Source organism: Leopardus geoffroyi, chromosome B2, assembly GCF_018350155.1.
Source record: "Leopardus geoffroyi isolate Oge1 chromosome B2, O.geoffroyi_Oge1_pat1.0, whole genome shotgun sequence".
Lineage (NCBI taxonomy): Eukaryota > Metazoa > Chordata > Mammalia > Carnivora > Felidae > Leopardus > Leopardus geoffroyi.
In genome coordinates, this window is record NC_059332.1 from 3,172,334 (window position 1) to 3,182,123 (window position 9,790).

General features: G+C 49.7%; 1 non-coding gene across 1 annotated transcript; it reads left to right on the plus strand.

Annotated features, from left to right (window-relative positions):
* The first annotated feature begins 8,995 nt into the window (after positions 1-8,995).
* TRNAK-UUU lies at positions 8,996-9,068 on the plus strand. The gene has a single exon. It is a non-coding gene; the product is annotated as a tRNA-Lys (tRNA).
* The last annotated feature ends 722 nt before the right edge of the window (positions 9,069-9,790 follow it).

Genomic DNA, 9,790 nt, shown 5'->3' on the forward strand with positions numbered 1-9,790 from the left:
GTGGTGATGGTGATGATAATGGTGATGGTGGTGATGGTGATGATGATGGTGGTGGTGGTGGTGGTGGTGATGGTGATGATGGTGATGATGGTGATGATGGTGGTGATGATGATGGTGGTGGTGGTGATGGTGATGATGGTGGTGATGGTGATGATGATGGTGGTGGTGGTGGTGATGGTGATGATGGTGGTGATGGTGATTATGATGGTGATGATGGTGGTGATGGTGGTGATGGTGGTGATGGTGATGATGATGGTGGTGGTGGTGGTGGTGGTGGTGATGGTGATGATGGTGGTGATGGTGATGATGATGGTAATGATGGTGGTGATGGTATGATGATGGTGATGACAGTGATGATGGTGATGATGCTGGTGATGGTATGATGATGGTGGTGATGATGGTGGTGATGGTGATGATAATGGTGATGGTGGTGATGGTGATGATGATGGTGGTGGTGGTGGTGGTGGTGATGGTGATGATGGTGATGATGGTGGTGATGATGATGGTGGTGGTGGTGATGGTGATGATGGTGGTGATGGTGATAATGGTGATGATGGTGGTGATGATGATGGTGGTGGTGGTGATGGTGATGATGGTGGTGATGGTGATGATGATGGTGATGATGGTGGTGATGGTGATGATGATGGTGGTGGTGGTGGTGGTGGTGATGGTGATGATGGTGGTGATGGTGATGGTGGTGATGGTGATGATAATGGTGATGGTGGTGATGGTGATGATGATGGTGATGATGGTGGTGGTGGTGATGGTGGTGATGGTGATGATGATGGTGATGATGGTGGTGATGGTATGATGATGGTGGTGATGACAGTGATGACGGTGATGATGCTGGTGATGATGGTGGTGATGGTGATGATGGTGGTGATGATGCTGATGGTGGTGATGGTGATGATGATGGTGGTGGTGGTGGTGATGGTGATGATGGTGGTGATGGTGATTATGATGGTGATGATGGTGGTGATGGTGGTGATGGTGGTGATGGTGATGATGATGGTGGTGGTGGTGGTGGTGGTGATGGTGATGATGATGGTAATGATGGTGGTGATGGTATGATGATGGTGATGACAGTGATGATGGTGATGATGCTGGTGATGATGGTGGTGATGGTGATGATGGTGGTGATGATGGTGAGCAGCACTCATCTCTTTTTTCTTTGCATTTCTGTAACATTTATTCACATGGACTTTTTAGTACCTAGTGGTTCCTTGATGCTCAGTAGGAATATGGAAAGTAGGTTCTATACCTTAGTTTTAAACCTTCACAGAAACTAAGTCAAAGTAGAAATATAGTAGATGTTCAATAATCTTCATTGATTGAGGAAGGGAAGATGCTGTTTACCACTGACTAAAGAAGGGCAGGTACCATGGGAGCACTGATGAAGGGATGGTGGGCCCTGTGGGAGCACTCACTGAGGAAAGGTCGATGCTGTGGGAGCACAGAAGGAGAGAGGGCGGGCCCTGTGGGAGCACTGACAGAGGGAGGGTGGTGCTGTGGGAGCACTCACTGAAGGAAGGATGAAGGACACCATGGGAGCATTGTCAGAGGGAAGGCAGGTACTGTGGGACCATTGAGAGAGGGAGGGTGGTCACCCTGGGAGCACTGACGGAGGGAGGGCAGCCACCGTGCGAGCCCTAATGGAGGGAGGGCGGATGCTGTGGGAGCACTGACGGAGGGAGGGAGGGTGCTGTAGGGGCGCTGACTGAGGGAGGGCAGTGCTCGGGAGCACCGCAGGAGGGAAGCAGGTGCCGTGACTCAGGAAAGGAAGGTGCTGTTTGCCATTGACTGAGGAAGCATGCGTTATGTGTGTTATACCTAGATGATTTCCTTTATCAACCCCTTAGCAACCAGGTTTGGCTCCGTATTCAGAGAGTTTGCATTTGTTAGGATTCGGGGTGTCTCTCGTAACAGACCCAGACCAGTGGTGGCACACAGATTATGCACATGAGCACGGGGGCTCCCTGGGCATGGGAGCTCCAAGATGGCAGGAACACAGGCTTTCAGTCTCGTTGCCCCACCATCCTCGCTGTGTGCCTTGGCCTTGCCATCCAGGCATCTTCTCCCTCTTCAAGACGGCAGACGTGAAAGGACATCTCTCTCCCACTAGGAGTGTGACCTCATCTGGAAGTTTTGTGCATTATGTTACTCATATCCCATTGACCGTAAACGGGCCATAGTGATATGGGAACAAAGGCAGGAGGAAATGGCAGGTAAAATCAACTTTCCTTAGAACCTGCAGCCCTTTGACAAGTACTCAGGCAAAGACAGAGTACACCATTCCCCCAGGAGCTCCTACTGTCTTAATGCTAATGCTTTGCTAGAGGGGAAGACAACCTTGGCTTGAGGATGGCTGGCTCTCCTGCATCCTGTGAGTCTTCCGTAGGTATGAAAGTCCCGCTGGAAACCTCCCCGTGACTTTACCTCCCCCAACCCCATGGTGTATAATCGTCTCTGCTCATGGTCCTGGGACAGCTCTTCCTGCCCACATGTCCTGTCCCCAAGCTTTAATAAAACCACCTTTTTGCCCTGAGGACACCTCAAGAATTCTCTCTTGGCCATGGGCTCTGGACCCCAGCACCACTCCCAAACCCCACCGCTGTGACCTCATGTCCTGCAGAAGGAGAAGGAGCAAAGTCATGTGTCGTTCTAAAGGGGAGAATGGTAATAAACAGCCAGCTGTGATCTCAGAGTGGTTGCGCTCCTTGTCGCTGACATTGCAGTAGAAACGCCCTGGCTTCATAACGCAGGGCCCAGGAGTTCAGTCTGGAGGGCAGGCCGGCAGGTGGTCCCCTAGGGCCGCCGGGGAACAGGGGAAGCAGGGAGAGGGGTCTGCACAGGCCAGGCGCTCTCAGGAGGGGCAGGCCGTGCTCCCCATCCGCAAGGGGAAATTCAGCTGATTTCTAAATGCATTAACGTTTACTATAAGGCCTTTCTCGCCACGCGATGCGCCCAGAGCTGAGCACCAAGCCAAGTACAGGCACCCCCAAAGCAGGCACGTGACCAAGGATATCTCAAACGGGTTTCAAGCCGGGTGAAGGTCTGGGTTGGCGTGTGCTCGTGCGCTCTTCACACAAGTCTGTCCGGGAAACTGGAGCACCGGTTTTCCTCCAGCCTATCTGGAAACCAAAGCGATAAGGCCGAAAGAGACCCGAAATCCAGCTGAGCGGAGCCCTCCACAGCAAGGGAGGAAAAGGCCAAGGCGGGTGGGCAGGGGAGGGGAGATGCGGTTTCACCCAAGACCCCCACCTCCGGGGAGCAGACACACGACAGGAGGGACCTCGAGGGCGGGGACTTCTCCCTGAGCAGGGAGGGGTGTGTGTCCCACCGCAGGCACCCCTGAACCTGGGGACCGGTGCTGGGGCGGGGACACCCCTAGAACATCTGGCTTGGGGAGCAAGAGGCGCTTCTGTCCGGGGGCCCCAGGGGCTCTGGGGCCTGAGATACCCTGGTTTTCAAGGTCCCCGGGCTGACTCTCTCCTCCAGAGCTGCCCGGATTCCTGGTAAAGGAGATCACTGCTAATCTCACGGTGGCTGCCGGAGGGGCAGGGAGCAGTTGGGACTATCTCCAGATGACGGAGGTGCTGGTGAGCACCGTCTCGCTACTTCAGGGGCACAGGGGAACACTGCCGCCCCGAGTGCGGGTCCCCAGCGCCCCTGGCCTGCATCACCTGGGCTCCCGGGAGCCCCTCGCTCAGCCCTGGGCCACGCTCCACGCGGGTGGAGGGAACCAAGTCAGAGAAGTGCTGTCTGATCTCACCTCATGTGCATTCTAAAACACAAAGCAAATGAACACACAAAACAAAACTCACAGATACAGAAAGCAGACTGGTAGTTGTCGAGGGGAAGGGGGCTGGAGGATGGGTGGAAGGCATCACTTGTACGGTGATAACTTCCTATTGTATACAAATACCAAGCTATTATGTAGTGCACCTGCTACTAATGTTATATGCCAATTTTTCTTCAATGAAAAAAAAAAAAACCCTCCCCCTAAAACCTCATGAAGGCACACAGCGTGGTGTCCGTGCAAGGATCAATGGATCAATGGAACAAAAGAGGAGCACATTCTGTATTTAACAAATGGGATGCAGAGGAGTACGGAGAGGAAATTGTGCTGGCTTAATTACATATCTATATGAGAAAAATATACACCATACCTAAGAGCTAATTCCAGGTGCGTTAATGCTGCGATGTAAAAGACAAAACTATAACGCATTTAGAAGAGAAGATAAAAAATACACACCGGGGACTTTTGGACAAGAATAAGGAATAAGACACAACAGCACTAAATATAGGAAAAGTGGGGGCACCTGGGTGGCTCAGTCAGTTAAGCGTCTGACTTTGACTCAGATCATGATCTCATAGTTCATGGGTTTGAGCCCCTCGTCGGGCTCTGTGATGACAGCTTGGAGCCTGGAGCCTGCTTCACGTTCTGTGTCTCCCTCTCTCTCTCTGCCCCTCCCCCGCTCGCACTCCGTCTCTCCCTCAAAAATAATAAACATTAAAAAAATGTTTTAGGGGCGCCTGGGTGGCGCAGTCGGTTAAGCGTCCGACTTCAGCCAGGTCACGATCTCGCGGTCCGTGAGTTCGAGCCCCGCGTCAGGCTCTGGGCTGATGGCTCAGAGCCTGGAGCCTGTTTCTGATTCTGTGTCTCCCTCTCTCTCTGCCTCTCCCCCGTTCATGCTCTGTCTCTCTCTGTCCCAAAAATAAATAAACGTTGGGAAAAAAAAAATTAAAAAAAATGTTTTAAAAATAAACATAGGAAAAGTGGATTGACTTAACGAGATTAAATTTACAAATTATTTTAAGAATAAGTGAAATGAAGAATTTGTTCATCAAAAAGCACTACGAAAGAATGAACCTAACTCACAAAATGGGAGGGGATGTTTGTGACGGAAGTAACCTACAGAGGACTAGCGTGAAAACTCAGAATTCAGAAAGAGCCTCTAGGACTATGAAGTCTGTGACTCCCAGAGAGAGAGGGAGCCAGGCAGATGTTTAGCCTGAGATGTCAACAGTGTCCCTTCTGCCTCACTCAGTTAGAGACGAGTCACCAGGGCCCCCGGTCAAGGAGAGGGAATTTGGACCACTTTCTGCGGACCGGACAGACTGCCAAAGAATTTGTGCACATACTTTAAAACAACTACAGCAATCAACCTTATTAGAAAACTAAGAAAAGGCAAAGTAATCCTGCAATTAGATGCTACTGATCTTCCACCAGAATTGCTAAAATTAAAAAGACAAGAAATACTAATTATTGGCGAGGATGTGAAGTAATAGCTTCGATCACTACTATTCAGAGTCTAAACTGACACAAATACCGTGGGAGACAGCTGGACTTTCATCAGTTGAAGATATACACACCGCGTTATCCTAGACGTTTCCCCGGGAGAAACACGTGCACACATACAGCAGGAGACGAGTATCCAAATTTTCACAGTAGTGGTGTTTGTAGAGCCACAATTGGAAACAACCCGAGTGGACATTTGCACCAACGCCAATAAACAGTGTCAAACACTATTCAGCAGCTGACAACAGATCAGAGCTACAGAGAACGATACGGATGAACCTTACAAACATAATACTGTGAAAGGAAGACACAAAGGAAACATTTAGTACGATTATACTTATGTAAGTTTCAAAAGGAGACAAAATTAACATATGTGCACGTGGTGAAATGTATTAAGAATGTAACTACGCAGTGACTGTAATGTCGACAGTTTCCAAAATGTTGTTTGAAGTATCAAAATCAAGGCCCATGGGGCACCTGGGTGGCTCAGTGGGTTGAGTGTCCAACTTCGACTCAGGTCATGATCTCGCGGTTCATGAGTTCGAGCCCCGCGTCGGGTTCACAGCTGTCAGCGTGGAGCCCCCTTTTGGATCCTCTGTCCCCCCCCTCCCCCGCCCCTCCTCCACTCGCGCGCGCTCGCTCTCTCTTTCAAAAATAAAAAATAAGCGGCTCAGGAGTCAGGGTTTATTCCTTGGCGACCTAAAGGTTTGGAAAGGGGGAGAACGAATGACCACGGAGACGACGTGTGCAGACAGGAAGTCTCAGGTGGGAAGTCCCACCACAAGCTGTGGCTCCTGCACCAGCACCGACCAGCGCGGTCAGGCCACATGATTAGACAGAAGACCCCACGGTGGGCAGCTCAGGTTGAGACACACGACCAGGAGCCATGTAAGCAGAGCCTAGAACACTCTACCGAGGAAAAGACCATCCGTGTCCTCTTTCGGTCTTAAACTCTTGAAACGTGTTCACACGTCCTCCTGCTGGAAACTTGTTTACTGCGTGGCTGGTAGGCCATTCGCTCAACACGCACTTAACAATTATTAAGGTGTAGCCGCAGAGGACATGCGTTCCTCTGGACCCCGGGACGATGGCTGTCAACAAAATGGGCAAAAGTCTCTGTCCCGTGGAATTCGCATGCTCGTGGGAAATTCAGACAAATGAGTGAAAAAGTATGTAGTATATGCACTTATAAGAAATAAAGCAGGAAGATGATGGGGACAACTTTTAAAAAGTGGTTTGAGGGGCGCCTGGGTGGCTCAGTCGGTGGAGCATCCCACTTGGGCTTAGGTCATGATCCCACAGTTTGTGAGTTCGAGCCCCGTGTCGGGCTCCATGCTGACAGCTCAGAGCCTGGAGCCCGCTTCGGATTCTGTGTCTCCCTTTCTTGCTCATGCTCTGTCCCTCTCTGTCTCTCAAAACATGAATAAACGTTAAAAAAAAAAATAAAAAAAAAAGTGGTTTGAAATTTTACGTATGTTGAGCAGGTAAGATTTCACTGAGCAAGTGCTATTTGAGCAAAGGCCTGAAGGACAGGAGGAAACGAGTTGGGCGCATCTTTGGGAAGAAAGAGCTTTCGGAGCAGAGCACACAGCAAGGGCGAAGGCCTGAGCCCGGAGCAGGCGTGGTTCATGCCTGTCTCAGCACCAGCAGGAGGCGCTGTGGCTGGAGAAGACGGGGAGGGGAGGGAGGTCACTAGAAGCAGCTGGGCTTTTATCCGAATGAGAGGGGCGCCCCTGGAGAGTTCTGCCCTCATTCTGTGTAGACAGGAAGAAGGCAAGGAACATTGAAACAGGAGACCAGTGACGGGTCTGTTGCACAAATCTCGGCGGCAGGCAAGGGAAGATGGGCGTTCCAGTGGGACAGCACGGCACAGACGGGTTATAGTTGGGGAAGACGGGTGAGGAGCCAGACTGGGGAGGGGGGCCAGGAGCCCAGTTTCGGACGGCGGCAAGTGTAAAATACCTGTGCAGGAAGCGATTGCATCTGTGAAGCTGGAGTTAGAAGGCATAGTCCGAGATGAAAAGAGGCATTTGCACATACGCGGCATTTGAGGACTGGGCCCCGAACACGGCCATGCCCCGGGAAGGGACAAACCAGGGAGTGATACCACATCATGTAACAAGTGCTGTTAATGACACGGAAATAACCCCAGGAATCCTGGGTGTATTCCGGGAGCTGCAAAGCCAGTCTTGAGGCGTCCGCAAAAGCTTCCAGAAGGAGGTGATGGGTGGTGTCTGAACTGAGATCCAAAGCACAAGCAGCGGCTGGCAAATGGGGAAAGGGGAAGGAGTTCCAGGGTGACCGCGCCTGCAAAGCGGAGAATCAAGGGAGGACATGAGACAATAGGAAGGTCACTGTCCCCGTGCGCTCCAGCCTCGCTGTCACACTCTCCTGCTGGAGGACTGGGTCCCTTCCACGATTTCTTTGGGGGGCGATGAGGGGGAGGGGGGTAACGAATTCCACATGCACGTCCATTACGTCTCCCACTAAGGCAGGTGCAAATAGAACACAACCCACGGGAAGTGTTTTTAACACAGATTTGGGGTCGCAGGAAATAACATCAGATTTCAATGCTTATACCTGTCTTTGGCTCCTAGAAGCGTGTGGTAGGAAGATCAAGAAAGACCAAATACAAAATGACAGTATTGGGATAAAGTTCCATGGGAGACATGAAGTGGAAATAACGAATTCAAGGGGATAAAGGATCCAAGTAAACTCTTCCACGGAAGATTAAAGAAGAGGTCTCTCTGTCACAAGGGATATCGCGAAGTATATTTTTAATGTTTAATTATCTGTGAGAGAGACAGCGCAAGCAAGGAGTGGCAGAGAGCAAGAGAGAGAATCCAAAGCAGGCCCCGCTGCCAGCACGGAACCCCTTGCGGGGCTTGAACATACATCCTGTGAGATCAGGACCTGACCTCAACTCTGCCACTTAACCAACCGAGCCGCTCAGGTGGCCGGAGGCATGTGGCTAAGTATTAAGTTACCTTTTAGATTTCTTTGGTACAAGTCACAACACCCTTTGGAAGAATTTAAACATGTGAAGAAAAATGTTACATGTCCACTGAAAAAAAATGTAACAGGGAATACTAAATTGCCAACATTCTTTCAGGGGTTAAGAACACCAGCCCAGGGTACAAAGTAGGGCCACTCACAGTCACCACGGCATTTCTCTTCCTTTTTAATGACTCATTTTTTTCTTACACCAAGAAAAAAAAATTGGCAGATGTTCCCAAATTTCTCAGATTCTTACCATCGTTCTCCCCTGGTTGCTTTTCACCTTTCTTCTCTTGTTCTTTGTTAGTTATTTACATTTTTATTGTTTCTTTGTTCCTCTTTGTATCCTTTTTGGTTATTTCTCGGTGCCCCGTAAATAAGGGATTAAAGATTTCACTAAGCATTCCATAAATATTTACTGGAAACAAGCGGTTGCTTTTGTTTATCTTCCTCTTCTACAACTGTACTCAAATAAGGATTGTTTTCTGGATGTATATTCCTTCTCTGTTGTTTTCTAGATGTACATTCCTTCTCTACCTACAGAAAACATAAACAGGTGCTGAGTGAACTGACTGACTATAGAGGTGAAACGCCTGTTCAGCTGCCTTTCCTGAATGCAAGGATGAATCGACCACACTGTTGAGCTGAAGTAGTTTCGATCTTATTTATGCATCTGGACAGGGCTGTACTCCAAGAGCCTGGGTAGCTCAGTTGGCAGAGCATCAGACTTTTAATCTGAGGGTCCAGGGTTCAAGTCCCTGTCCAGGCAGTATGGCCCTTGCTTTCCCTAGGGGTCTGAAGGTTCTCTAGGTTTTTGTCCTTCAGAGAAGGCTAAGCTTGGGTTCAAGTTGGACGACTTTTACCTGTCCCAAGTAAAACCTGACCCAGTAGCCAAGGTTTGCTATTTATTCTATTGCAAGCATAAGACAACTTTAGCACTTTTTAATAGATTTCCCAGGAACACAGTACAAAATGTTCAAAAGTCCATGGAGTGTAAGAAAACTATCCCTCTAGACTTGGGTGTTTTAGAAAAGGAACTGGAAACCATATTTACGGAGTAAGGTGTTCACTGTGTCAAAATCCAGGACCTTCAGGTTTTCTGTCCTTTGTGCTCACAACTGAGCCCTTTGGCAGGTGAGGAGAGTCTCTGCCAAACCCCCCTGACGTCACTTTGTTTTTTCTTTATTTTTTAAGTAGGCTTCACGCTCAGCACGGAGCCCAACACGGGGCTTGGGACTCACGACCCCGAGATCAAGACCTGAGCTGAGCTCAAGAGCCAGGTGCTTAACTGACTGAGTCACCCAGGCACCCATGTCACATTCTAATGATAAACAAAAACGGTGTGGAGTTACTCGTCCGATACCGCAGTATGGTCTTAGGTGACATCCTTATCCGACCCAGAAACACCAGGACGCTTTGCATTTTGCAAAAGTGCATTTTGTTCATTTCTACAATTTTGGCAAAGTGCGGGTTGATGGTGCTGTTGATTGT